Consider the following 25418-nt stretch of genomic DNA (forward strand, 5'->3'; position numbering starts at 1 on the left):
ATTTATATTGATCGCTCTGGTGATGTGTGTACCACCTGCATCCAACTGAATAGGGGCTGTGTTCTGTTCCTAGTATTAAGAATGGTAGTAACTCAGAATTCCATATTGTAAATATACAGCAGCCATTTGTCCTAGTTAAGTAATGTCTTAATACACAATGTCATTTTCTAGAGAATCTTCATACATTAAAGTACATGATTGATTAAATCAAAGGTTAGTAATGGATTAAAAAATGCATAATTTTCAAGGCTTGGTACTAGGTAAAAAACAAAAAGACCACAAAATCCTACTTACTAAAGCAGCCAATCTTGCCTGCAAGTTTAAGGTCACAAGCCCATAATATGTGCAAAAGAATCGAAATACAGGAAACCATGCAAAAATACAGTAAAATGATCCAGGAAAAATGTCAAACCTAGGGGGAAAAAAAAGCTTTTATAAATACATCAAAATCGACCATATACATAAGTTGTAGGTCTAGCGATAGTTGTACCATATAGCAGAGCCAGCAGTCTCGGTGGATGCTCCCAGATCTGCGCAGGTAGGTCATGCCATCTTTGGTTAACTGCAATACCAGAAAGGATGGGACGAGAGGGAGGGCGAGAGTTCAGAAACACAGAGGCAACTTTCACTTGGCAGCTGAGCATCCACGGGGCGCGTCTGTTGGTAATCAGCCGCTGGTCAGCACACACTTGGCGGAAAAGGTGCGTAGGGGAGGGTGCCTCACATCTTCACCTTCCTCCAAAACAGACGAGCAGATCGCACATTTCTCCTCCGCGTCTTCTCCAATCTTGTTTGCAGCGCAGTTTCCTCTGTGAGATCCAATCAGGTGTTACCTTTTTATATTTATGTGGTATTGCCTCTTTCAGCTGTCCCTTAGGATGCCCCACGACTGACATTTCCTAATCTTTCCTCCACATGCATTACTTCCTCAAAACTGCCCCTGAGGGGACCTCTGAATGATGCTCCGTCCAGGCCCAAGGACATGTAACGAACGTGAGGATACCCTGCCTGTCGGGGACCATCCGAGGCAGCGCTCCGAGCTGCAGGAGGCGGGGCAGAGGTGGGCGCCAACACGGCGCAGGTGCAGGCCAGGTGTGTAGGCGACAGGCGTTGTCCAGCTTCGATGCCCAGCTCCCAGGCAGATCTCTCAGGAGCCTCAGGTGTGAGGACTTCTTCCGAGGCACACGAATGAGATGCCCATGACCGCAGTTTGAGTGCATCCTGTGGCCGGGTTGGGCGCGCTCAGGTGCCCGCCTTGGATGCGGCATCCTCCTCCTGCTCCGGCCCTCCGTCCTCTGCAGGACTTCGTTCTGGTGCAGTCTCTGGTGAGAGAGGGGTTGGTGCACGGGATGAAGTTGCCGCGGGATTGGCACAGCCCAGCCGGCCAAGGGGGGTGGAGGCTGCCACAGGACGGGATGTTTCGTGAGAAGACATTTGAGAATGGAAAGCGTGCACGGATGAGGGATAACATAATCCATTCAGGGTGGGGGCTGAGCCTGGGGAGGGGGTTTCCATGAGAATGGGGGCAGGCAGGGCCTTGGTGGTGAAGTGGCCTCATCAGAGAAGCATAAGGAGGTGGCAAATAATGCTGAAGAGAAGAGAGAGAGCGCTGAGGAGGGGCTGGGGCTGGGGCTGGGCGACCAGGCTCGTCCATAGCGGCTGGCTCGCGGGGCAGCAGCAGCCTGATGGCCAAAGATTACAGCTTGGAAAGAAGAAACGGGGTGGCGGGGGGCCAATGCAGATACTCCGTGGAAACCACCACTTCCGTGACTCCCGTCCCGCTGTTGCTCAGGTCTACCCTGGCCTGCTGGTCGTGGTAGCTGGTACTAGAGCCACTCTTTCCCCCACAGGACGCCTGCGCTTGTGGGGGCCTTTCCACGGGGAAGGCAGGGCCACTGAAGGTAGGAGAAGCCGGAACAGCTGGGTGGGGAGGGTACTGACGGTGGTGTTAGAAGTGACGGTCGGCCGTGCTGCTGAAAGCAGCCTGTGTGTGCATGGCCCGGCCCGAGGAGATTCTGTGACGGGCCGGCACACAGGGAGTGCTGGAGACAGCAGGAGGGGAGCTGTGGCTTTGCAGGGGCGGGCAGTTCCTGTCACAGCACCAGATGCTCGTCTCCTATAGAAGAACCAATGGTACTATGGCTTGTAAGAGTAGGTGAAACCTCTGATGCCATGAAAGGTTGGCTACCGGTGGCAGCTGAAACCGAATCAGAAGCCTGCTCAGAGGGAGATGGATTTGAACTGGTAACGGCAGCACCAGTAGTTTGTGATCCCCTTCCCACAGAAGTGGTTGGTACAACAGTAGGTTCATCTACAGCTACAGTGAGGTCCACCACTTCTGCTGCGTTCTGCCTCAAGGTCCGTGTCATGGTCCGCTCCAGGACTCCTGTGCTGTACCGGTCTGAGAGCCTGAACCTTGACTCCACTGAGATCTGGAGTGTCTGAGGGTTGATTGAGACCGATAGCCTTCCACAACTGTTAGAATCTCCACTTTGCCCTCAGTTGAGGTAACTTTAATTTCTTCACTGGCAGTGACCTGGGAGTGAAGGAAGCTTCTATCCCCAAAAGGTCTTCATCAATACTTCCTGAGGGAGCAGCTGGATTGCTTTGGTGGTTTTCACTCACAGAAACAAACGTATCCTCTTCTCTTTCGGTTGATGAGCTAGAGGACTCACGGCTGAAGTCATTCTCACTGGAACTACTAGAACTGGGTAGCAATGCATATTTTCTTCAGGTTAACACTTCTCATTTTTTTCCTTTGCATTGACATCCTCTCTATTTGTTTCTGTGTCCTCTGTGAGGAATTATTTTTTTCAAATCTCTTTCTGCATGGAAGTCTCCTCAGTGAATGGCTATGAAAACAGGGTCTTTTCATTAACAGTCCTGACACCGATTCTGGCTCAGTCCAAGGCCACCTTTGAGACTATGCACTATGACTTCTACTTTTAGCCATCAAAATGGTCTGGGAATGTCTGACAGAGACTTCTCTATCCTCATCTGAAGCCACAGTGTCAAAGTCTCCAAAATGCAAGCTAGATGAAGGAGAAGAAAGACAATCACTGAAGGAAGAATCGTTGCCTTCATCACTTGGTGCCTCTAGATGTTGCCTAAATCCCAGCACTCCCTGACTCCCTTTAGCACAGTTCTGCACATATGAAGGGCCGGCCCCCTGGCTTTTGCACTTTTCCCTCACAATGCTTTTTTCTTGTTTTTGCTGATTACCACTCATGTGCTCTTATTTTGGGGAATCACCACACAAGTGAGAGAATTCATTCCCCACTTTACTATTAATCATCTCAGCTCCTACAGGAAAACTTCTGGCTGCCCCAGTGGGTTCTGGATGCAAAAGGATCCCTTTCAGACTCTCCTGGGTCTCTGGAGCCTCAGAAGGAATCTCACTCTTCATATCCACTTGTAAGGTATAGACCTCGTTATGTTTAGGAGTCCATTGAGACATGGGAGACTTTGAAGAAGGCCTTTCTGGCTCCATTGTCAACCGTATTCCCTTGCCTGGTCCTCGGCTCATCCAGAACTCAGGGGATGGGATGGCTGAAGGGAGAAGCCCCCAGCCTGGCTCCTGTGGGCATGACACCCAGACTTCAGTGAGTGTGGGTGCAGCTGGGACCAAGGACCCACAACCCACACCGGGCACAGGACCAGGCCCAGCCCTTCCTCTTCCTCACCCCCTCATGCTTAAAACTTAAAACCATCTGGAATTTATTTTGGCATATGGTGTGAGATAGGGAACAAAATTGATTTTCACACATATGGTCAAATAATTTTCCCAGCACAATTTATTTAAAAATTTATATTCCCCACTGGTTTGTAATCTCTGTGTTGTGTATCAAGTTTCCATACATGTGGGTTTGATTCTGATCTATTGTTCAAGTTGATTATTTCCTAGTACCAAATTTCTTCAATATATGGACTTGATAGATGTCATAATATGTGAAAGACTGTGATCCTTGTGAAGATCTTCCTTCTAGGAATATTCTTAACTCTTTATGGCCTTTGTTTTTTTCTACATAAATGTTAAATAGTTGATAGAATTCTACAAATGCTCTTATTGTGGTACTGATGGGAATAAGAGCATCTGAAATCAACAGATATTTCTCAGGCAAAGAAGTAGAAAAGCAAGCAAACAAATGAAAACGTGTTCAACATCACTGGTCATTCAAGAGATGCAAATGAAAACGATGCTGAGATTCCACTTCATTCCAGAAAGAATGGCTGCTATCAAGAAATCAACCATAAACAAATGCTGGCAGGGATGTGGGGTAAAAGGAACACTGCTCCACTGTTGGTGGAGTGTAGACTGGTGCAACCACTGTGGAAATCAGTATGGAAATTCCTCAAACAACTAGGAGTAGAGGTCTCATTTGACCCAGCTATTCCTCTGCTGGGTATCTTCCCAAAAGAATTAAAAGCATCACACTACAGTGATATATGCTCACCCACATTTATAGTGGCACAGTGTGTAGCAGCTAAAATCTTGGAAACAGCCCAATTGCCCAACCACTGGTGACTGGATAATATTGAAACATTTTTAAAATGTTAATTCTTCCTATCTTAAGACATGTTCTATGTCTCCATTTATTTAGGCATTACATATTACCCTTCAAGTCAGTTTAATGTTTTTCCATAACTGTCTTTATATTCTTTGTTGTGACTAGAATTCTACTGCACCCTTGCTAGTCAATTCATTACTCAGGACCTTGCAGTTGCCAGACAGGCGTGGTGCCACTGAGATAAATCCCCAGCCCCTAGAGTTCTTCTAGAATGAATAATAATTTAGAACATCTAAAGGTTTCCTTATGTCACCTTTGAATTTTAATAAAAGTTCAGCCAGATTTTTAATGTTTTGGATTTTCAACTAGATTTTTAAAAATTAAAAATCAGCTAGATCTTTAAAGGTCTTTGCTCAAATTCTTTTTCTTTACACTGAGAAACTATGACTCTATTTAGTTCTCTCTTCCTCTGTGGCTGTGAAACTCCGATATTAATATGATTCTGGCTCATTTCTAGGTAATCTACTATTTATTTTTATTTATTTATTTACTTACTTACTTTTAAAGCTTCAACATTTTATTTGGCTTTTTAAAAAATTATTGTATATTGTGTTTCAAGTATATATTTTTCACTCATTTGTCCTTTTTCTCTTTCTTAAACAGCACTCTGCGGTCTTTAATGACGTATGTTTTTCTTTAAATCTGAGAATTCTTAGTCATTATTCTTTAAAAAATGCTCAGCCAGGTGTGGGGGTGACGGGGTCACGACTGTAATCTCATCACTCTGGTAGGCAAAATCAGGTGGATCTCAAGTTTGAGCAAAGCCTGGTCAACTAGGCTGGTTAAGACCATGTCTCAAAACAACAACAACAATTTAAAAGGGCTGGGAATGTAGTGTAGAGCCCAAAGTTACTCCATTTTGAAAAAGGAGACCATCTTGTGTAGAGTCTGAGCCGTGGGTGAATTTAGGCTGAAAGAATTTGCTTAGTCTATAAAAAGCACAACCAGATGGGTGGGAAAGGAAAACATAACCTTGCAAGAGAGAAGAAGAACAGAATGTACAGATCAGAGGAAGGGGTAAAGGGACACACTGACCTTCCACTGAAACTGCCCCCTTAGATTCTAACCCCTTCCCGCTTTTACCTGCCCACTTTCGCAAGTTCCCCAGCAATATCCAATAGATTTAAGGTATAGAATATAACCAATAAGAAAGAAGGAAATTTTCAAGCCCCCTATACCCTATAAGAGGAGGGTCTGGAAGTTAGTCCGGGCTCTTGTCACTGAACCGCTGCACAGGTGAAGCCCAAGAGTCCAGGCTCGAGCTTGTAATAAACTCCTCATGTATTTACGTCGGACTCGACTCCTTGGTGGTCTTTGCGGACATCGCGATCTGGGCACAACAGTAGCTCACTAGGATGGATAGATGGATAGATAGATAGATGGATAGATAGATAGATAGATAGATAGATAGATAGATAGATAGATAGATAGATAGAATAATTTATTTAAAGTATTAGACTTCAAAGACACCTCACTTCTGGTCCTGACCAGGCACTGCCTGGGCCTGCCTGACTCCAGATAGTCACTAAGAAGTTCAGCCCCTTTGTGCCTTTGGACAGCTAGAAAACCCACAAGAACCACTTTAGTGTCTCCTGGTATGTGCACAGGACCCTGCTCTCCAAGGAGAACAGTATTGGCTTCGTGCCCACATGCAGGCCAACAAGATCCAGGAGGAGGGAGTTGCTCGGAGTTTACCAAGGAAGCAAGGTCTTTCCCGTGTGCGGAAAGCGCGTCACTCACACTGCGCAGGCGCAGTGTAAGGCCAAGGTACAGCCGCGCATGCGCATTCCTGCGCACCGGGGATCACCTGGAGAAAAGCAGAAAAAGTTCTGCCATGCAAAGCCAAGGCTCCACAGTTGGAAAGAAAAACACGAGGGAGAAACATGAGGGAGAGCTTCCTGAGAAATGCAGGAAGGAACGTAACTGGCCGTGCAACGACATTTGGCCACGCAATTCCGGCCAGGTGTGATCGGCTTGGGGACGCTCAGATGTCCCTGGACTCCTCATTGCTTGTTATTCGTGAGCGGCTTTGCAAATCGGCATTTCAATTTTGGTTAATAATTTTATAAATACATTAGAAATTGTCCCTAATTGCAAATGGCAATTCTATCATTTTATACATAAAATTCATCTTATTAAAAATTACTTGTCTGTTCGTTAATTCCATTCATCATCTCTCTTTCAAAGAACTTGAACTTTGCACTTGCCACGAAAACACCCTGCAGCCACCTTCCACCTTCCCTACCTCGGAGCCGCCATCTGCCTGCTTGTGATATCGCCCATCTTACCTAGGTTTATAATTCCTACCTTGAACTTAAAGAATGGAAGTGACACGCTCTGCTCCTTTGGGTCATCTTACAGTGTCTTCTTCATTCATTTGCTACTTTGCTTTGTGTCCCCCTCATTAGAGTGTAAACTCCATGAAAGAGACTACTTACTGTCCCCAGTTCTAGTATCCCCAAAATAGTGTTCCACATGCCCAAAGAATAAGCATTCCATGAATGAATGCATAAATGACTTCCTATGCCAGCTTACACGAGCTAGGTTATGCGGTGGAATGAAAGAACCTAAAAACCTCAGTACTGTGAAGCGTGTTTGTAAGAGGAGAGCGAGGCGCTTTCTCCCTGGGCCCTCGCAGTCCTCGAACACGAGTGGGCTGGGCAGGGTGGAGGAGAGGATGCAGGATGAGCTCAGAAAGGCAGACATGGCTGCATCAGATGACCTTGGAAGGCCAAAGAACAGACAGAGCTTGTTTGGATCTTAGGATCTTCTTCTCAATCTGAGTAAATCCAAGGAAGGATTTCAGGAAGGGAAGTAAAAAGATGGCATTTAGTCACTCTGCTTGCGGTGTAGGCAATGGGATCAGGGCAGCCACCAAGCTGGCTCCAGCAGCGTTTCCGGTGAAAGAGAATGACAGCTTAGACAGACGCACGGGTGAGAGACAGGCAGAAGGTGCTTGGGATCCATTCTACAGCTGACAGAACTTGTGATGGGTGGAAAACAGGGAATGAGGGAAAAGAATGAGTCAAGGATGGCATCTCTGCTCTTGACTTGAGCATCATGCTGGAGCATTTTGCAGACAAGGGCAGAGTGGGAATAAGTTTGTGGGGAGAGATCAAGAATTCTGTTTTAAACACCAAGTTGAGAGCCTATAAGTCATTTAAATGTAGAAGTCAAACAACCAGTGGAGGTCAGACAGAAGTAATGGATTTGGGATTCATTAGCATATAGATGATAGTTTTAGCAAAGGGACTTGATAAGATTACCGAGGGAGGAAGGGAAGATATAGAAGAGGAGTGGGATTATGAATTAGACGTTGAACAGAGGAAAAGAAACCAGCAAAGGAGACGAGAAGAAGGAGCTGTCAAGGTAAAGGGAAGAACTCGGGGTCAGGGAAACTAAGAGCAGACACTGTTTTACAAAGTAGTGAATCTTCAAGTGTTTCAAAAATGACTAAGCCAAGTAAGAAAAGGAAAGAGAAATGAGCACAGTGCTTTGAAAAGAGCAATTTGAGAGGGTAATGGGAACTGGAGCTGATTGGAGAGGGACAAGTGCTTGAAACTAGGTAAGAAGTAGAGATCCACTGTAGAAAATTCTTTGGAGAAGTGTTATTGCAAAGAGGGCAGAAGGATTCGTCAGGAGTGCTAATATATCTGGTTTCTCCTTTTTCAGGGAGGAAATCAAGAGTTTGGTTCCAGAGAAAGAAGAAGGAAAAGAAGAAAAATCAATACAAAGTGAAATTTTCACAAAATCAGATAAAAGTAATAAAAAAAGTTGATTTTCTTACATGGACATTTTTAGCTATATAATGGCTTACTTGAGAACACATTTGTACCTCTATTTTTCATAAAAGCTGAAAAACCATGTAACCAATGAGATATGCATCCTTATTTGTTGTCTTATATTGTTCCTAAAACTATATAGATAATTTTCATTTATGGATAATTAGAACTAGTAAGATACAGAACTAAATCCTTGCAATTTAAAAAGTACCACATGCCAACAAAACTATTAAATTATCATTTTGGACCATGAAAATGCATAATTTAAAGGCATTGAGGAAAGCTTTCACTTTAAAAAGTTCATAAGGTATATCGGATTTTGCAATTTATTATAGATTCTCTACCTAATTTGCTATAATTAATTTCAATGAAAAATATTTCATTGCCTAAATATTCTGTTTATGTATTCCTTTCTAATGATGAAACAAAAGGATTAATTTGTTAAAGATGTTCTTTAATTAATTCCAAAGGGAATACTTAGAATATAATTTGCTAACTGGCTTTGTGCAATTTCTGATTCCTACCACTCAATGATGCCCATAATTTCATAATGACAAAACGGTATAATCATACAATAATGTGATTCCCAGGCACCAGAGTTTCCCATTAATTTTCCCTATCAACTGCATAGTTTAATAGAAAAAACTCTGGAATTAAAGCTCGCACAATCTAGGCCCTGTTTAGCCATTAACCAGTTGTGCAATCTTGGTTATTCAGTTTGGCTGAAGACAATTTTTTTATTCTCAAAGTTGAGATAAAAATGAATTCTTCCAGAAACAGAGAACCTTCTACCAGAAACAAACCATAGTATTGCCATTTACAGCCAAACACTTTGCCAGTTGAAAACAAAGGAAGGTCTCAGAGTAGGATTTACAGGTCTCTCCAAGGAGCACCAGGAATAATGCAGGTGCATTAAGAAGACATCATCATCTTCCTAAGGGACTTCAGAGAGACTGGCTAGGCTTGTCTGATCAGGAAAAAGACAGCATTTCTGTCAGCTGCTTCCTTTTATTCTCAATAGCATGTTGTCCGGGCCCTTAGTGGCATTCAAAACAAAAACAAAAACTTCACCAACACTCTCAGTTATATCCTATAAACCTAATACAGCAGTTGTGGCTAGATTTTAGCAACCACTCTACAAATAAATTGCACTTTCTCATTAGTCTTTCAATAACTTTTGGGAGAATCTGGAGGCAAAGCATTTGGTGGAAGAAGCAAGTCCCAGCAATTTTTAGTTTAGATTAGATTTACAATTTACTTAATTAAACACTACCATATCTAAACCTTAGTTTGCTCAACAGTGAAAGAATAATAGAACTAGGAAACACCTAACATTCTCTGGCAGGAAGTTTGGGAGGTCATCCAAGATAAGGCCAATGGAGACACTCAGGTAAGTTCATCCTACTTGGCTAATAGAAGGAAGCCTTAAGTCTGCTTTTTTTTGGCGGGGGGTGAGGGGAGTCGAACATTAACATTCTAATTGCATTGGATATTTGTTCCAATTCAACTCCTGTGGAGGGTAGTAACCCCTGAATTCTAGCACCCTTAAAAGAAGTTCAGTGAGCTGTTCGTAGAACCAAGACTTCACCATAGGTTTCAAAGCCCTGACACGCAGGACAAATGCAGGCCAGGACATGGTAGCTAACATCAGGAAGCAAAATACTGTGATGCCACATGCAGGGAATATAAAACATGAAAACCAAGTCACTCTAACCCCACCTGTCATAAGTTAGGCCCTTTATTAATGTATTCTGTGGAGATGGGGTCTTTGCTATCAAAGAGACAGAAAATTTGGATGAGGTCCAGAGGAGAACATGACAAGTATTAATAACTTAGAAAGGGGATCAGGGAAGCAAGTTCAAAGAAACTCAGAACTTCTCAGAAGATACTTAAGTATCATCACAGTTTAAAAGTGGTTGACTAACCTAAAATCATGAGCACAGAATCACAATGAGGGTAGCCTGCCTGCTAAAGCTGTCAAATATCCCAAGACGTTTCCAAGGGACAGTGTGGAATTTTATCTAGAGGTGATTAAGGGTTTGGTAGCCTTTGGTTGGAAGATTTCAATCTTATGTTATTTTAAGCCATGAGCTTTTAGTCAGGGAACTTTTTGAGGTCCTTTGTAAACGAGATGGAAAGGCTTATCCCAAAAGAGATGTTTATTCCCTATGTTGGACTTACAGCTAAAACACAAAGGCTAAAAACTTGAGATTCGACTTTTTCAATCCAGTAGATTAATTGTGATAAACTTGATATGATTTGTTAAAAGAAAAGTCTGCTCAGAATATTTAAGTTTGGATTCAGTTCCTTCTTAGAGATGACCTATTTTAGGCTGAGTTAACACACCATGAGTTCACCCAACAAACTCTTACATTTGAGCCTTTTTTTAATGTTCTCCTCTACCACAATGCCTTTGTTTACTCTCTCTCTCTACGTGTTAAATACTGTCATTTTATATCCCATTCCTCAAGGACAATTCAATTGACATTTTCTCCAAGCAAACGTTCTTAATTCTTTCCTTGCACTCTGTGGGAAGTAATATCTCCCATATGTACATACAGAAGTACAGCTTATACAGCAATTTATATCTCTATTTTGCTTCCACTTTTGAAAATAGATGCTCCATTATTTATTTACCTTCTCACTTAGGGATAAAGTTCCTTGAGGACCAGAGAAATTATTCATCTTTCTACTTCCCATAATGCTATGTATTTAATAAATTCTCAGGAAATATTCTCTGCTGTGATTGACATTTATTATAAGCCCTTGCACAACTTTTTCCTTTATAACTGGAATATGAGAATCCAGAGGAAAGTAATCTGTTTGTCTTCTTCAAAACTCTGTGCAGGATTTACATCCTCAATTCTGATTTTCTAAACTAACCCCACAGGACACTGCTTCACACTGTTGAGAAGTATAGACCAAAATCTGTGTCGGTTATCTATGACTTTATAACAAATTACCCTCAAAATTTAGTAGCTTAAAATTCTTATTATGTCACACTTTCTGTGGTTCTTGAATCAGCCAGGGCCTACCTAATCCCTTGCAGGCGCAGTCAGGGTGTGGGCCCCGGGTCCTACAGGGCTGTTGGCAAGACCCGTGCTTTTTCCTCTGAGAATTGAATGCAGAGAGTACTACCAGCCGCAGCCCTTTTACTGATTTTTTTTTTTAGAAGGGTCTTGCTAAGGTACCCAGACTTAAACTTGCCATCTTCCTGTTATAATGTTTCAAGGGGTGTTTTCTGGCAGGTGATGGCCTGGGACCCTAATCCCCATGCAGTGTATGGGTGAGAAGCTGTTCTCACTGTCTTGCTAGCACGGTAGCTGGATTCACCAAAGCTGCTAGGACAGAATCTCTAGAATCCAGAGGGTTTTGCCACCCCATCTTCACCCTGTTTTATGATTCTCAAGTCACCTTAGATTTCATAGACTACCTTAGGCTAAGCAACATCAATTCTTCTTCTTCTATAATTCTTGATTCCTCATTTCGGTAAATTTTAGTGCATAAGGCATATTTGATGAAAGACTTTGCTTGGCAAAAGGCAAACAAGTTTGGGAAATGCAACAAACTATATAACACTCAAGAGTCAGAAAATGAGTAACTATAGGGCCAGGAGGTTGGCTCAGCGGTTCTGCTGCCCACCTCTCAAGCACAAAGGCCCGAGTTTGATCCCTGGTACCGCCGCCCAAATCAAGTAAATATATTAAAGAGTGCACAATTAAATTTCCCAAATTTGTTTAGGAAGGGATCCCTCTGACAAACTATAAAGCTAAAGCCCTTCAGAATGCACTTACATGAATGTGGAATTATTAATTAATATAATGACAGCAGCCACTTCCAAGAGTGTCCCAAAATACAAGGAAATGGAAAGCACCTGAAGGCTATCTTATTTCATGGCAGTCACTCAGGAGCATTGGATGGCAGAGTAGAACAGTCAGAATGTTCACTACTGGGCATATTCCACAAAAACTGGTTCATATGAATTCAGCACATGGTATACAGGCAGGCACAAATTCAGCCACAAAACCAGATAACGGGGTCTTGCTTGTGTTGCCTGTTTCACAAAAGTAAACTTAGTAACATCCTTTTGAAAGCCTGGGAGATCCCCCCACCTTCCTCTTCCCTTTTCCACCATCCCCAAATGTTTTCAGGTGTATACAGAATGGTATGAGGGTAGGGGTGAGACAAAGGAAGCAGTCAGACTAAGTAAATCACCGTTTATTGATACACCTGCGTCGCTTCCAGAAACCTGAGCATCAGGCTTGCGCTTCTCTGGCCTGAACAATCCGAAGGTGAAGCGGGGAGGGCGGTGGGAGGGAACTAGGACAGAGAAGCACTTCCAGCAGAGGCTGGGAATGTGTTTCAGGCAGCCATGAAATGTACTGAGCCATGACCAACCGCCCAACCACCGCTGATTTTGTTCTCTAGTGAGATATCATCCTTTATTCCTCCAATGTGCAGTATTAATAAATTGTTCTGAAAAACATCAAAGTTATTTGGAAAGGTCCATTACGGCATATTATTTCTTTATGCAAAATGGCTGTTTAACAAGATTGCCTCCTTGAACTTTTCACATGAATAGAAAAGCCAATCTCATTTGCTAATGGAAGCTTTACAGCAGATCCTTTCCATGCCCTTGTCTCTCTTTACCATTATTTTATGGATAATAATTTACAATTTGTGTAAGCTAAAGGAAAGGCAAAATACCCGAGAGCATAGGGTGGCATTCTCAGAGCTGCCACATGGCGTGAACTTCCCAGAGGTACAGTTTAAGGAAGCCAGCCCTGGTCAGTGGTGTTGGAAGCATGAAAAGAAGGACAGGGGACTCTCGTCACTGAGACCAGACCAGAGCCGACTTCACAAGCTTCCAGCCTTTGCTCGAGGAATTCCACTCATGAGACAGTTTGCATCGGTTTCCGTTAAGAAGGCAACGTGTTCCCAAGGAAGGAGCTACATCCTTCTTGCTCAGATTTCAGCTCAACCCAGCAATGTGGGTAATTAGTCTGCTGCTGCTGCTGCTGCTGTTGATTATTCAAGTGAGCAGGGGAGAGGCGAGACCAGAGAAGGAACTGCAGCAATATCGGAGCAAGGAAAAAATGCGCTGGACAGGAGCTCACCCTGTATGCAGACTCCCGGCTCAAGTGTGGGTGCTGGGAAGAGATAGCTTCCCTTTCCTGAGCTTGGCACCCCTGGAAACCACTCGCTGGACATCACAGGGAGTCTTTCATGTTCTGGAGAATTCTTGGCAGTTTTATTAAACTTAAATGGATGAACCTCTTTAGGCAGCAGGCAAAGATGTTTTCTACTGCTTTTCAGAAGAGGAAAGAGAGGAGGTGGCAAAGGCAACCCAGGTTCCCTGGATAGGAAGAAGAAAAGCAAAGAGGAATTTACTAACCACGCAGGATGTAATCAGACCAAAAGAGGAAGAAACTTAAGGAGTTAGAGGATAGACTTTTTCAAGGGTGATGAATTTTTAAATGATCCCAGGGGGGAGATTTTGGGGAAAGTATACAATGCAAAAAGCAAATAATTGAGGTGTTATTTTGGTTTTGATTTTTCTAGTCACAAGTCCCTAGTAACTGAAAACATTTTGAGAGAAGAGAAAGGTTGAAAATGTACTAGTTGGTCAAGATTTTAGTTAGCATAAGGAAGAGTAATTACTTCTGTTGTCAAACTCTGTTACTCATAGATGAGCACAAACTATTGAAAAAAGTAGTTTTAAGTATATGGACTCCAGCACTGGCCACGTTATAACAATTGTTATTTGATATCTCTGGCTGCCGGTTTCCTGGACTCTGTTGAGTATACAGTCCTTTCCACCAGAGACCACCCTGTTAACACAAGGGATTGCAGGATTTCTGAGACTGTAGCCTTTGCAAGGAGCCAAACGGACAGAGATGTTTTGCTATAAGAGGAGTTTCTTTGTTTGGGGGAATTTGATATTTCTTCAACATTAGCATGATGTAAGAATGCCAAATCAAAAAAAAAAATCCAAAAGTAAAAGGTATCTTTCATTACTCAACCAACCATTATTCTTCAAGAATCAATCGATATTCCACTGTAGGATTCCTTGATTTGGGATTTAAAGTTAAAACTAGCCCTACAAAAGCTTAGGTGGTGTGTGTGTGTGTTTTGTGTGTGCATGTGTACATATGTGTGTGTTAAAGACCCTTCCAAAGAGATAAACAGGTCCCTAAAGAAAAACATCACTACACCATCATATCATGTTTTGCATTGTGCTTATCTGTTATCATAATTTTAAAAGTATCAAACCACCCATCCCATTGGTTAGTGGAAGATTCCAAATTAATCCAAAAATGTGCAAGGCTTAGTATTAATCAACTGTGCTCGCTTAAGATATGTGGACACTTCTACAGATAAGAACATCAAGGTAATATTTGCATGATGAGAGTACCTCGAATCACATAAGAATGTTGTCCCTGAAGAGCTAAGTGTTCATAAATGGTTAAAGCAATGTGGCTACTTTGAGAAAACCATAAACCATCTTGTACAAGGAAAAGAAAAAGAAGGTCAGAGAAAGAGAAAAAGAAAAAAAACGTTTGATAGTTTTACCAGTCTGTGTGCCTTGTAACTTTTCAATTTTGCATTTCTTTAGAAGAAGGCACATCTGCTATCATGCAGTGAAGTATCATTTTTAAACAAACAGCATAATATATCCAACCTTTTTTAAAAAATGTGTAACATAAACACTGTAATTTTCACAAATGCCAAAAACTGTTCCATTCCAGTGTTTACCACAAAGACACCTCACTAAGGACAAAAGGAGATTTCTTTCGCATGAAAGATAATTTGTAGTACATAGTGTTGTAAAGAAAATTTCCACTACTTTGCCTATTTAAAGAAAATGTCTTTTGTTGGGTTATGCTGGACAGTACTTTCATCCTGTACTGTTAAAAAGATGAAGGCATCAGAATACATTTATATTCTTAAGAGAGGATTTTTTTAATGTAATCTTTTCTTATAAAATGAATGCAAAAACATTAAAATGTAATCTAAATGACTTTTCTTTGCAATCACCTGAAGCATGTCCTTAATGTAATGCTAATTTATATCACGACAGTCCTTATAAAAACATAAAGAACATGGAAACAGGTGCTGATTGATGTGTATATGCATGTAGTATTACACATATGAAGACACGTGAAAATTCTAATGTGAAAAAATATTAGAATGCTTGACTTTCATTTCTTGTGATTGGCTGTGAAGGTCAAAGAGAGATCAATCCACAGAGGCTAGTAACATTAGGAGTAATTTAATTAGGGTTGTCTAGATCTGAAATATCATCTAATCCATTTATTGCTGGTGGGGAAATATGGGTGTTTATATTTGTCAGAAGCGGTTATGTACTTTTATAACCTGCAAAGAATTCCATGAAGAAGGCAGTCCTATAATAAAAATAAAACTGGCAATATTTCATGTCACATTCACACTTCTTTTAAGGAAAGGTAATACTTTTTCTTTGTATATGAAAACTACGAGTCATGATAATCACGAATGGTCAGTTAAGATGTGTTTATGCCTAGTTCCTTGCTATCTGTCACATTCACTCAGAAGCATGGATTTAGTCCTCCGGTCCCTACCAGTAGGTTACATTTCAGTAACATGCTGTTACCTGCGGGGTCCTAGGGCCCACAACTTGGAGAGAGGCCAATGTTATCCATCATCTGCCATCACTCTGCCCAGGACCAGATTTTCAGATCAAATAATATTACAGGCTGCAAGGCTGAATGTGGAATGCAGGGCTCCATGGAAGCTTCCTGGTGTGCCTGAGCCATAAGGTAAAACAAAGCTCTCATTTGCCATTTCCCTGGGACCAAACCTGAGTGACAGCTCAGAAGGACAGTGCCATTCACCCGGGGGTCCCACACCTAAGGAGTTATGCAAATATGGTAAACAAAACACAGTTGCTTTGCTAGCATCTGAGATTCTGGAATGCAACTGCTAACAGCACTTTTATCCAGAGGGCCGTCAGCTTTTTGGAAGCACTGAAAATTTTTCTTTTTTTTTTTTGCCTTCAGTCTTTCTTTGTAGACCCCAAATCCACAGAGAAGCTGATAAGAGAAATTATAATTAACAATTAATAAATAAGGCTCGTTCGCAAGGAAAGTCCCTTATTCCCAAAGGCTTCTAGATGCATTTAGTGACTAATTGCTTAGCAGTTCCATCACCTGTGACCTTGCATTGAGACCTCTCATTATAAAGAAAGCTTTGCAAAGTTAGTCGATTTGTTCCAGGAAAATGGAGTTTATGTAAAATCTCATTCCTGCCTGTAAGAGTTTACAAAGTGCAGATGTATGTTGCCTACAGTTCAGCTCCAATGAGGCTCAAAGGTCTTATTAAATTATGTCCATTGCATCTAGTATATTCCTAAGTCCTCCATGCTACTAAGTGAATATAACATCAGCTTTCCTTTTTGTTTTCTTAACAGAAATGGAAGGCAGAGTGGGAGGACAAGAACTGAAATTCCTGGAAAATAAACTTCTAGGTGTGCCTCAGCATGAAAGAGAGGTTTTGTCGTGGTAAATAGGATAGTAGGATGGTCAGACTTCAGATCTGCAATTTTTTAATGTGCTAACACCTAAAGGACCAAAGCTTGGGACAGCTTAGAAACTTTGAAAAAAATTAGAACTCTAAACACAAAGAGCCAAAAGCCAGCATTTAAAGGGCAACTGAGAAAGGGAACTGTTGAGCAATCCCCACAATTGGCTTCGGATGGAGCAACCAGAGCTGAACAGGACTTGGGGGTTCATATTGAGTTCCAGATCGCCATATGGGTTCAGATGACAGTTAAAGTCAATCAGTTGGCGACTTCTCAAATCAGATACATGACAATTTGGTAGGAACACAGGGGTGGTTTTAAAAAATATACTTTAATTAAAGATCACCGCATGGTTTCCACAGCTTTTTTTGTATTTAGGATTGGCAAGCCTAGGCTGAGTTCACACTAATGACCATGGATAGAAAGAAAAATACTTGTTTCTCATGTTTTTATAACACTGTTTTCCCCTGAGAGGTAAGTATTGTTTATAGACTTTTTCTTATGATGCTTATAATTTCATGGTTAAAAGACTTGAAGATTTGGTCTCAGACAGATCTGGTTTTGAATCCCGGGACTCTATTTACTGGGTGACATTGGCCAAACTGGTTAACATGGAGATTTCCTTAGTGTTCCAGTTATCAACTTCCATAGAATAAAACACACCAAGACTTAAACATAAGACTTCAAACAACCATTTTGCTATGCTCATGGATTAGGATTAGGGACTCAGGCCATAGCCGTTTGGCTTGTCTCACTCCATAATATCAAGGACCAATGATGGACAGACAGACCTACAAGATGTCAGAATACTGGGCTGTGACACATCCAGGCAAAGACCAGTTGAGACCACACTGCCACCCTGAGCACTCAGACTGCCCCGGCTTCTTCACAGTAAGGCAGCCACAAGAGGTCAACTCGTTCCATGATGGTTCAAGGCTCAGAGAGTAAATGTGCCTCCAGATAAGACAGAGACCCGTGACTAATTGAGACTCCTTGGAAAGTCACACAGGATCACTTGCACTGTATTCGCCTGCTCAGAGCAGTCACAATCTTGCCCAAGCGCTGAGAACAAGGTACAGACACTCTCTCCCAGAGGCACTGCTGGCCACCAGCATCACCATACAGGGTTCAGTGAGGATGAAATAAGAAAAGCACATAGAGCACTGTCACAGTAACAGCAGATATAAGAGGCACAATAAGTTGAACATTTACTGCTCTATGGTTAGTTACAGGCCTGAGAAGATAAATTAATATACCTTTTGGAATCCTGTAGGGGCAATAATCACTGTCATAGTTTATTAAGGAACATTGGTCCTGCCCAAAGCACTTAAGGAAGGTGCTTTGGAATTGCTGAGAAATTACACTTTGGACATTGATATTGATAAATGTGTCAACACAATGATTTAATTTCATGAGGACACAACTGCATGATTTTCTCCTAAAGCCCTGGGCTACCTTATTGTCACTTAACAAAGTCACTTAGTTAGCATCTTAAGAATGCAACTTTTCCTGAACTTTTCATTGTCGTTGTTTTGTAACATCCATGCAGGAGAGGCTGTGCAAACCAGTGAAAGAAGTTAGACAAGAGGATTGTGCTGGCCAAAATGAGTTTGCACAGCTGTGAGCAATAAAACACAGCAGCCATGGCAACCCTCTCCAGTGTCCCGATAACACATCCGAAATGAGGTTATTAGAATTATTAATTCACATTAGTGGCTATTAAAATTACTACCTGCAGATTTGCCGCCTGAAAGCCCTTTTTGTGTGTATCAGAGGAAGACCGTGTTTCCAGAGGGATCTGGATATTTAAATAGATGCAATCTATTGTATGTGAGGCTTTGGAGGAAGACTAGCAGATAATAAAGCTCACAGTGAGATTGGGGCCTCACCCTGTAAGGCAAGGAAGGCAGATGTAAGGAAGCCTTTGTTCTCCTGGCAATGGCAGAGAACTAATCAGGTTCTGGTGCTGGGATAACTGGGCACTTGGGTCCTGAATTCCCTGGAAGATATTACCAAAAATCCAACGCAGTGCCAGCTGTGCCATGAAATTCTGAGTGGCATAGAAAATATCCTACTTCGGGAAAGCATAAACAAAATCAAAAGAAGTCAGCTGAAAATGTGAGCTATTTGTAAGGGAGTGATGGGGATTCTCAGAAAGCCCTCTGAGACTTGGCTCACTCTCTTCCATCCCCCATTAACTCAACTCAAAAAGCAGATGCCTGCTGTTTTAAGCAAAAGAAGAAACACCATTCCAGAGAGGCCAAGGTAGGAATTAATCAGGGGAAGCAACCATACGGCTGAGAAAGAACATTTTATTTATGGAAATGGGCAGGAAAACACACATACACACACAGGAAAGAACACATACAGATAGAGAGATGTAACTCCTGTTGCAAGACCATAGTTGCCTCCCCTTCCTCTAGGTCAGTAGTGTCCTCAGGTGTGTGGAGAACCAGCATCCCTCAGGAGTGTCTCCTTGGGAACAACAGTGCCCCAACTCAGCTTGAGCAGGAAGGAAGCCAGTGAACCACACACAAGATCAAAGAGGTGGGAGACACCAAGGAACCCAGGGTCCATTGTGAAATGTGGAGGTCAGAAGAAGGCTAGTCCCCATTTCTACCTTGAGGAGACAACTCCACTGAGCTCTGTACCCCTCAAAGGCATAATGCTTATGGCCCCAGGAGGCAGCCTCCCTGCCCCCTACTGGCCAAGGGGTGTCTTGCATCTGTGACTGCTATACCCCCATCGACATCATGGGCCCTGTCTAGCTCTGCTCTGTTTCCAGAGGAAGCCAGGGCGCAAGCCAGACTAAGGCAGAGCTCTGCTAGACAATGTGTAAATCCGGCTGCCGCATTCTCCAGGCTCAATTTCAAACACACGATGCACAGAGGACTTGGGTGTTGCTGCCAAATTCCCAGAGCGACATGAGTCATAGAGTTCACAAGGCAAAAATGCTGAACTTGTTGGAACATTCCAATGGTTTGTGGGATGACTTGATGATACATTTGGAATTAAGTCTGGCTCAGAAAATCAGAAGGTATGTGTGTCCAAAGAGGTCACACACAGAAACCTTCCTGAGTAGGATTTTGTCATGGAGATGAACCTCAAAGACTGGTTCATTCCCACCCAAAAAGCTACCATGAGATTTTCTAATAATCTCCAGATCTTTACAGATTATGGACCTGTATTTTCAACTGAGTCCACAGTCTACCCAACAAGTCTCTACTGAGTGCTTGTCTTTATCCCAGGCCTATGGCAACTATGGTGGGGGAGGGAGGAGATTCTCAATAAATGGCAGTGGTTGTTAGTATTTTGAAATCATGTTGTCTTAAAATTCTTACTTTCTGGCAAAAATGCCATACATCTCATGGAACTACATTTAAAAAGATTTTTTAAAGGATTAACTGCTTAAATATTTGGGCATTAAGAAGGCTTACCCTTTCCCTTGGTTTAATTTTCAAAGTTATCTGGCTTTCTTCAAAGTTATCTGACTTAAAAAAAAAAAGACTGTTTTTGTTAAGAAAGGCATTGAAATGTTAAATAATACAAAAATATGAAAGTCAAAAATGAATGTTATTCAAGAAATCACCACCTGCAGGTGAGCATTCCTCATATTTTTCCATGCATGTGTGTGAGTGGGAAAAAAGAAGCTAATAGAGGTACACAGTTTAGTATCCCTTGGTGATCTTCAACTCCTACTCTTGATCTGTGGATCAGAAAAATCTATTGAGATTCCAGATTCCCAAAGCTTTTACCATGAGTCCCAACTGATTCTTTTCTTAAATAACAAAAATTCTGGATTTTGTTTCTGCAGTAGCTCATATTCACCTCTGGATTATTAATCACTCCATTTATCAAGTCTCTGCTTGTTCTCTATCCCTCGTGCACAAAACAGTCCAAAACATCCCTCCTTTTGTGGATTCCTCCCATGCTGGTTCTGTGAGTAGCTGCTAGTGAGGGCGTGGTAGAGATGGCCTTTGTTTCTTGGGGTAAAGGATAGGTAGCCTTCTCCTTTTGCAGACATTTGCCTTGATCCTCGAGATATCTCCCCCAAGTTCTTCCAAAACACTCATCTATTTAATCTGTCCTCTTGTCCTCCTCATTTCTGTGCTTGTGCCACTTTCTCTGTACTTTCAAAACCACCCTTGGTGTATGTCCCGTCAAAATCTTCTCTGCCTTCTTTTCTGCCTTCCTTCTAGTTATTTATCAAGGCTCACTCACATGAACAAATGAGAATTATGACATTTACCTTTTGCTTTATCCACAAGCTCTTCTCTGGCCTCCCTATCCCTTCTTTACCTTAATCACCAAAGATTCAAACTTTCAGTCAGTCAAGAGCAGATTTGACAAGCTGTGAGAGCCTGCTGAATGCGCTGAAAGGCTGACAGATGTAGATTCACAGAAAACAGAATCTGGACAAGGCCTCCATCTAACTCTCAACCAACCTTGCTCCTGGGTTTCTGCCTCCTATTAAAATTGGCCCTTCTGACATTTTTCATGCCCTTGTGGAGTGAATGGAGTCATCCCGGGGGGTAGCTCTCCCTTTGGCCTTCTCTTTCCTAGACACTTCCTCCCCCTAAGTCTTGACTTTGGAAGTGTTTCTCCTCATACATCAAATAACCAACCTAAAAATGAACCCTGTTTGCTTCCTTCTTGACACCTCCTTTCCCTTCTTGCCCATCAATAACACCTCCCCACTTCCCAAATTCGAGGGTTTGGCAAGCATCTATTTTTCTTCCATTTCCTTCTCTGGCCTCACGCATTCCCACGGGACCCTCACTCCACTTCCTGAGCAGAAACCCGACAAATTGAGGGTTTTCTTTCTCACTTCCACTGTGCCTCTCCTTGAGGCTGAAACAATTTCCTGCTGAACCTGTGTGGGACTCTATCTTTCCGCCCTCCTCACTCTCCTGCTGGGCTCTTTTCATCCCCCAAAAGCTCTTAAATTTTACTATCAAAACACTTTTTTTCTCAGCCTCCTCACACGCCCAGCCCCAAATGGAATCCATTCTTGTGGTTATTTTTTCCTGTTAGCTATCCAGATTGAGTTTTCATTTCTCAAATATAAAGGTCAGTTTTTTTACAGCATTTATATGACCCTCCCCTTTATCTAAAAATATTTTTTCACAATATAGGAATGAGCTTCCTTTTTTATCTCATCTTTGCTGCTCCTGCGTTCTACACCTACCCTTAGCCTCTGGCTGGCATAGACACTGTGTTACAGCACCCTTTAACTTCCAGAGCCCCTTTGCTTTAACATAGTTGACATGAAGCTTAAGCACTAGCATATCTTACCTTCCTCCAGAAGTCTGTTTACAAACCACAGGGCTGTGTTGTATTTTATTTCTACATAGCAAACAATTTCTAAACACTTGCTGTTTTGAATCATAACATGCCGTGTCACGGTCATTGCTGTTTCTTTAAGAATACTTCCTGACCTTGGACAGGAAATGGGAAGTGGAACAGCCCTAGAATAGCTCTTGAGGAAGTGCTGTTTTGGAAACTGCTGTGGGGATAACTTGGAACATTTCCTAAGACCCAGGTACAGCAGAAGCAAGAGAAACCCATCTCTGCTGCTTCTTGGGGAGTTTTCATGCACTGAACACTGTAAAAATGTCCCTGTGCTATTTTAATGGAGAAAGCGCTTGAGATTATAGGACTGATTTTCCTAACACTGGTGAAGCTGTGTTAGTGCCTAATGTACTCACAGCACAGGGGGCCATGCTGCCTGCTTTCTGAATTCTTTGCCGCGGCCCGGGATGGCTCCTCTGTGGCATTTGTGCTCACACTTCAGCTGGAATACCCTTTGGATCCCATTGGTTAAAAAGCCATGTTTCCTCCCATAGAACTGAAATCCATTAGTTCACAGCAGTCACATGACGCTGATGATGCTGTTAGCTTTCCGTCACTGTAAAAATGACTGAGATAATCAATTTGCAAGGAGGAAAGGTTCATTTTGGCTCACAGTTTCAGAGGTTTCAGTCCCTGGTCTCTTGGCTCAGTTACCTTTTGGCAAGGTACATCATGGCAGGAGCACGTGGTGGAGCAAAGCCACTCTCTTCGAGGCTAAGTAGCACAAAACAGCAGAAGAAGTAAGTGGCTGAAGTCCCCTTGCTCCCTCCAAAGGCACACTGCTAGTGCCTGGAAGACCACCCACTAGGCCCCTGCTCTCAAAGTTTCCACCTCCTCATAGCTCTGAGCTGGGGACTAAGCCTTTAACCCATGGGTCTTGGGGAAAAAGTCCACGACCGAACAACAGTGCTATTGACTTTCTCCCCACCTCTTACACATCACTCAGAGCCCTCACACAGAGAAGCAAGGAAATGGCTGATGCTTACAATCAACACAATGACACTCTTCTAAGAGCTGCTCCCCAGTAGAGCCAGCTATTATTTCAACGCTGCCCCAAGCTGCTCTCCCTCAGACCACTCCTGAGAACCCTGTCACAGTTGCTTGCGCTGTTTCACCTCTTAGCTTTTAATACATATTAGCAAAATCTAAGTGAGATTTTTTTCATTGAGGTAATTTCAGTGTCTTCCCAAAGATAGGCAGGGAAAGCAGCGTGATGCTTTACCAGCTGCGGCTTTAGCGCTTTGATGGAGAGATGCAAGCTCACTCTTGATCTCTTTATGGATCACAAAGGCCTGAACTAATTAGTGCTTATTACAAACCCATTAGAAATACATTTTATTTCTCCGTGTGGTGTAAATGGAATATGCCAAGGTTGACTGTGGACGGAGCAATGCTCTCCAGCGCAACTGTGGATGTGGAGTCTGGAGATGCTCCTTCCCGGATGCTGACTGGACCCAAAGCTCTGAAAATGCGAGTGCCTGTAGCTTTGGGCAACGCATGCCCTTCCCTCATCCTGCCCAGTCTCCCTAGCAATCCAGTGGGTTGCTCTCCTGTAGGATTTCTTTTTCATTCCCATTTCCCTTCTCCTAAAGCTTGTACATAGTGGGCCTTGTTGAATTCATGTTAGATGCCTATGCTCACGTACAAATACGTCTGTTCTGGAACCCTCCATCCTCTTCTCTGACTCATCTTACTCAGTTTTCTTGGGGTGCATAATCAGCGTGGCTGTGTCTCTTTTCCCACGTAACCACTGCACAATGCGTGACCTTCGATGTGCTCCTTGTCTTTCCCTAAGGGATCTTTCGCCAGTTGACTTAGCTATGAAATGCAAAGGATTTGGACCCACATTTTTCAGAAAATTTTCCATTTGCCCAGTTGCTATGTCAATGACCATTTATTAAATATAAAGTTTCTTATATAATCTATCCATTCATTCCTTTTTTCGCTTAGGAACCGACTTTAGTTGCAACCCCTATCAGATGACTTGGGAGGTTGGAGATGGCTCTTTCTGTCCAGCGCTTTCTCTGACTCTGACCCCAGTGTGTAAGACATTTCTGGCCCTCCACTCACAACACGAATCTTTATGCATTCCAATCAAGTGTCACCTCTTCCTCGTCAGAACAAATGCTACTTCATAGCCAGTACTATGTTCACTTCAAAATGGATGTCATAAGTACTGTGATTTCCATGTGGACAAAAGATATCTGCTAATTATAGAAAGTACTTGCTCAGGAGCCCAACTCCATCCCAGTGCTGCTGCTGAGCTGACTAAGCCATCTGCTAGCCTGCTTTCTTACATTGTATAGTTTGGGGTCTCCCGTGTGTCATTCTGAAAGCCACCACTGCTACTCCCTGAATTGCTTTCTGCAGCTCATATTCTTTATTGCCACTGCCTTATTTTATAATCTTACATTGTTCTCATCTTTCACTTGCCTTTGAGCTTAAACAAAATTGACCTCATTGCATGGGCCACTGTTTAATGGTTATTCAAAATTAAATGTAGCCTTCAGCACTGGAAAGTCTAATAAAGACAATTACTTATTTTATTCTAGAATGTCACTGCTCTGTGTGTGTGTGTGTGTGTGTGTGTGTGTGTGTGTGTATCTGTGTGTCTGTGTTCCAAGAAAAAATTTCAAAGTTGTGACTCTCAACAAAAATGGCCAAGAAGTGTCATTATCCATAAAGTACAAAATAAACATCTGTTGCCAGAAAGGGCATATTGGCTACTTGTGTGACATTTACATTGATATTTTCTTCTAGCTTTTCCATGAGATATGCTTCATTTATCTCCTCATTTTAGAAGCACCTCCTCAGTACTGATTTGTTATAAGTAGAATCTATCACCTGTTTTTCCCTGTACCAGGTAACAAGTAACATGGAACTTCATTTGTGCCTAAAAGCAACTCTTCCCTTCCATTCCCAGACATTATGAAACCCCATACCTTCATTTTGGGTGATAAAAGTTTAACTCCATCCTGTCTTGATTAGTGAGCCTTTGTTTAATGAAAGAAATTGAGCTGGCTCTCAATCCTGACCCAGCAATGCTTCTAAAATTCTGTTCTGAAGCCTTATTCAAAGTAAAGAAGACTCTAACACAATCTGGATGTGACTGCCATAAATTAAAAGTATGCTTTACTCTGTTTCTCAAAGATTCTT

General features: G+C 42.4%; 1 pseudogene; it reads right to left on the reverse strand.

The window, feature by feature from the left end:
- Window positions 1-558: 558 nt before the first annotated feature.
- LOC104855800 lies at window positions 559-3457 on the reverse strand (annotated as a pseudogene).
- Window positions 3458-25418: the final 21961 nt, after the last annotated feature.

This window comes from Fukomys damarensis, unplaced genomic scaffold (assembly GCF_012274545.1).
Source record: "Fukomys damarensis isolate Sample0158 unplaced genomic scaffold, DMR_v1.0_HiC HiC_scaffold_19, whole genome shotgun sequence".
In the NCBI taxonomy this organism is placed as follows: Eukaryota; Metazoa; Chordata; class Mammalia; order Rodentia; family Bathyergidae; genus Fukomys; species Fukomys damarensis.